The sequence below is a fragment of the Mus musculus genome, chromosome Y (genome assembly GCF_000001635.26).
Source record: "Mus musculus strain C57BL/6J chromosome Y, GRCm38.p6 C57BL/6J".
In the NCBI taxonomy this organism is placed as follows: domain Eukaryota; kingdom Metazoa; phylum Chordata; class Mammalia; order Rodentia; family Muridae; genus Mus; species Mus musculus.
In genome coordinates this window covers 62,299,713-62,305,039 of record NC_000087.7, presented here as the reverse complement: position 1 = coordinate 62,305,039, position 5,327 = coordinate 62,299,713, and positions in this window count along the sequence as shown.

Here is a 5,327-nt window from a genome sequence, read left to right as displayed (position 1 = left end):
TGTTTCCATTCTTTTCGCTGGTCTTCATCAATTCAGTCCTGTTTCCCACAACCACAGTACCTGATAAAATTCCTCTATTCTCCTTCTTGTCCCATTTCCCACCCAGGTCTCTCCCTTCCCCTATCTGTATTGATTTTTTAACCTTCTTATCATTTCTAATTATGTTTATGACTAATAAAATAATTGAAGTTTATTTTTTGATTCATTATCTTATTAGTTTCCAAAGGGATGATATACAAATACCAAAGGTACATTGGTTTAATTTTATTTCATTTCATTTGATTTTTGAGATAGGCAGTTAGTATGTTTTGTATTCTCCAGGAAGGTCTAGAGTGTTGAGGTTCAGCATTCTATGCTAGTACCATTACAGGTATGTAAAAACTTACCTGGCTTTAATTGCTTATAATAAAATAGTCACAAAAAATCTATAAACACTATAAAATAAACACTTTCCAGTCTGAGAGATGAAAATATTTCCTGTTCATTTACAAACCTCATTGATAGAAAGTATATTTGTTTCTTGAAACAAACTAAACTGCTAACTGAGTGCCATGATTAGCCCCCTCTCTGGTTTCCAGGCTCTGCCGCTTCTCTCTGTTCCCATTATTATTGATGCTCTCGAACAGGGGAATGCCAGGCCTACGACAGGAGAGTGAGTGGGTAAGGGGAAGGGTTGGGGGAACATACAGGGGAATTTTGGGATAGCATTTGAAATCTAAATGAAGAAAACATCTAATTGAAAAAAAAAAACTTAAGTGTATTCACATATGTACACAGGGACATGTGGCACATATGTACATAATTTAAAATTATCATTTCTTTTCAATACTCTGTTTTTCATTTATTTTATTATTATTAATATATATGGCAATTCTGAAACTTACTTTGTAGACTAGAATGTCCTCAAACTGAGATTTGCCTACCTCTGCCTTCCAAAAACTGAGATAAAAGGTGTGTGCCACCACCACCTGGCTTCCGAAATATTTTTTACTTAGTGGGAGATGTCCATTATTTTTTTCCTGTTAGGATATATCAAAATCATCAAGATGTCATATTTCCTTAATCAATTTATGAGATTAAATCAATCCCTGTAAAAATATTTCAGGTACTTTTGGAGACAGGTAAGTTTACAAGAAACATCATTTAAAAAATATTTTATTTCTGTAGCCAAAACCTTGAGTAGACCTTGCATGCAAACTCTGTAGCTAGCCTTATAACACCCGGAGGCAACTCCACTGCCAGGCATCTAACATTCATAGGATCCGATGATCAGACAAGAGGAAGACACAAAATCTTTCCCCAACACCTTGAGTAGAGGGTAACAGAAAGACACAGGCATGCAGGAACTCCACCAGACCAGTGGTATGGATTGCATCCATTCTGTCTGGGACAGGGCCCTGAGCAGTCCTTGGATGCAAACTCAGCAGCCAGCCCCATAACACCCAGAGGAAGCTCCACTACCTGAAGATCTAACATGGCCAGGGTCAGAGGATCCCAGGAACCTAGGAGCTTAGTCACACCAGGATCTCAAGGTTCCAAAAGCAGCTTGACTCCCAGGATGTCAGACCCACCCAGCATCTCATAATCACAGTATACCGTAATAACAGGATCACAGAGACAGCTAGACTTTGAAGAGTTATGACACAACCAATATCACAGGAAGGACAGTCTGATGTAGACAGGGCATGTAGCACTTGAGATATCCAGATGGTGAGAGGCAAGGATAAGTTAATAAGCAGGAGAAACCAAAGTTATTTGGAATAATCAGAACCCAACACTTGCACCATATCAAGTGGATAACCCAACACACCCTAAAAGTAAGACATGGATCTAAAGTCACTTCTCATAGTGATGATGAAGGACTTTAAGAAGGACATTAGTAACTCTCTTAACGAAATGCAGGAGAACACAGATAAACATGTAGAAGTCCTTAAAGAGGAAACACAAAAATCTGTTAAATAGATTCAGGAAAACACAATCAAACAGGTGAAGGAGCAGAACAAAACCATCCATGATCTAAAAATGGAAATAGAAACAATTGACAATTCTCACTTAGGCCATGAAGCTATGGAACATTCCCATTTACTGAGATCCAGAGGAGTAGCCATTTGGAAGATTGTGTCCATAAATGTGAAGGTTGTGCTGAAACTCTTATGAAAATTGAGAACAATTTTAAATATGAAAGAAAAAAACACACAGTAAAAATTCATGTAGGCAAAATTGACAGCCTTCTATGTGTCACAAAACACACAAGCAGAGATTACAATTACAATAATTATTTTTATATCAAGGGGTCAAAACTCCTGATACAATCAATGTCCAAGAAGAGATATTTAGAGCACACACTCACCGGGGACAAACTGTCATGACTGGGACAGCATGGCAGGAAACAAAATGTTGATCTGTTTCATTGAGGGCCAGCATGGGGCCTTCTTATACTTTTGTGGAATAAGCAGCCAAGAGTTAGGTCAGAAATAGCCAGCTCCCTCAATTATGCCAAAGTAACCTATTTCTGCTAGGGAACAGTCCCAAATGTTCCACAAACTTGCTAGACTGTTCCACTAGTTTGAGACACCTGATACTGTGGGAAAATTTCACACCCAATCTTAATGAAACTGAACCAGGCATGTGTAAAATACTTTTTGAAAATAGTTTCATTTCAATTCAGGAAAAAGGACAGAGAGCCCTGCTTTGTAATGGATGGAGTTAGTCTTTAGCTTCCATTGTGCACTCTAAATGAAACATAGTGTAAAAGAAGCAGTTTTCTATGTAGCAAGTAAGGAGTGAAAACAACACACTAATGGAGATAAAATGCAAAGAACCGGGAAATATAGTAACAATTCCAATTGTAAGTGTGAAAAAACAAATATACATATATGTGAGTTGTGCTTGTTATTTTCCTACTGGTTTGATTTTACAGGATAAAAAACAATAGTCTGTCCCTATTGGCCACAGTTTCATTCATCATTGTGTTAGTGGATCCAATCTAGGAATTAATCATCAGGGTTTGACAGCAAAATCCATCGGCTCAATACACCAGACATTAGCTGGAAAGTGAGGTACAAGTAGGTAATGTCCTTTGGTTTCTTCTCTCTGAGTCTGTTATATGGGCGTCCTGTCATTGTTTGTTATTGTTTTTGGTTGTTGTTTTAAAATTTGAAATATTGAATGCAAAAGCAAGTGGCAGGAGCCCAACAGGTCTTTGCATTCTTACTTTCTCCTTTCCATCACTCTCCAATTCTTCCAATCCCCAGCTTTCATTCAAGAAACAATCATCAGAAACAATTGAAAATAAGACTCCATCATCTTTACTTTGTGCTTGCATGTTGGCTGTAATCATCTTGAAAACATTAAAAATCAGGCTAAGATTCTGCCTATGTTTGATAGGGTTTCATTGCTGTGAAGAGACACCATGACTCAGGCAACTCTTATAAAGGAAAATTTAATAGAGGTTGTCTTACAGTTTTAGAGGGTCAGGTCAGTACATTATTATCATGGTGGGAAGCATGGCAACATCCAGGTAAAAGGGGCGATGTAGAAGGAAAGAAGTTTTCTATATCTTAATCTGAAAGCAAACAGGAGGAAGCTTGTGGCCAAAGCAGCAAGGAAAAGCATCTCTCTTCATCACTGGGCAGAGTTTGAGCACTAGATAAAAGCCAGCCTACACAATGATCAAGGCCACATCTGCTAATAGTGCCACTTCCCATGGGCCAAGGGTATTCTAATCATCAAACTGCTACATACCTGCAAACACTCCTGTATGCATGTATGCACACACACACAAAGACACACACACACACACATATACACACACACACTTTCATGCCTATTGCACGTGAGATTGCATAAAAATATATTTGTCTATTTACACATATATTTATTTTTTACTTACTTGCTTGCTTGCTTATTGCTTACTTATTTACTTATTTACTTACTTACTTAGTTTTAAATGTTTTGCTGAAGAACTTTGTACATAAACATAATGAGTTTGAGTAAATCCATCACCATCTTCTCCTCCTTGAATTGCTCTCCATTTCTCCTGTATCACTTTTAGCCTTAATTCCATGCACATTTTAATAAAGACCACTGAGTGAATTTAGTGATGACTACATATGTGGGGTTAGGGAAACACATCCACTGGAACATGGGCAGCCTCTGAGGAGCCAAATCTATGTAGAAAACTGGCCCTCACACCTGCAGCCACTAATTGCCAATTTTTTGGGGTGAAATTTTCTCTGCTCCCCCATCTATTCTTCAAGAACTGTGAGACAGAAAATTTTAAAAAAAGGTGTTGAGATCTGCTTAGAAAGGACTTTAATCTCAGGATATGGGAATCAAAACCAGGTAGAGATGAATTCTCTGCTGATCTGCACAGGAAAGCACAGAAATCTAGGACTATACAGAAATATCCAGTTCCAGAGAAGAAAAACAAAAGAAACAGGGAGGAATTGGGAAGTACAAGTAAGAATTTGAATGTACAGATTGTAAATCCTGTCTCTGGGAATAATAATCAAGATACTTTGAAAGGAACAATCAAGCCATGTTTAAAAGACTGGACACACCATTTGGCATATGTTATATAAATCAGTAAAAATAATTAAAAATGTCTCATTAAAATTCACAACAGTCCCCTTAAGTTTTTTCTTCTGGTTTTCTTCTTTAAATATCTTATTGAATCTGAAGTGATGGCTCAGCATTTCTGAACACTGGCAGCTCATGCACAGCATACACTTGGACTTGCCACATTTCCATAGGCTGTTTACAACTTCTTCTATTTTAGTAACCACAGGGAATCCACACTCCCCCTTCCCATGAGACAATGTATCCATACCTATACAGAGAATTCAAAACAAACAAAATCTCTTCAATCTGTCTCACCAATCATACATTAGGTCCAATGCTTGGGTGCTTTCTGTTTCAGGCTCACAATGATCAATGGTATATACTTTCTAGGTTGTATAACTGCACTTCATTTCTCTACCAGGAACCTTTCCTCAGATTCTGTCCTCATCAAGAATCCCATCTAATACCATCAGACACTTCTATGCATCAGAGGGAACAAGGTCTAGCTGTGTGCCTTGCAGGTTGGGTAGAGCACTGTCAATATCCCTTCTCCTCCAGCAAACCCTCTCAAGGCTCACAACGGTTGTCTTCCAGGATAAAATCTGATTGCCTAAGAGAAGGAGCAAATCATCTCTGCTTGCTCTAATGTCTAAATGACATTGCAGATTAAGAAAAAACCTAGAGCTTCCCCAAGATTCTCAGTCCGGGAGCATTTGGACAATCCATTACTTTCATAGGGTCCAAAATTGTTTGAATTCTACAGA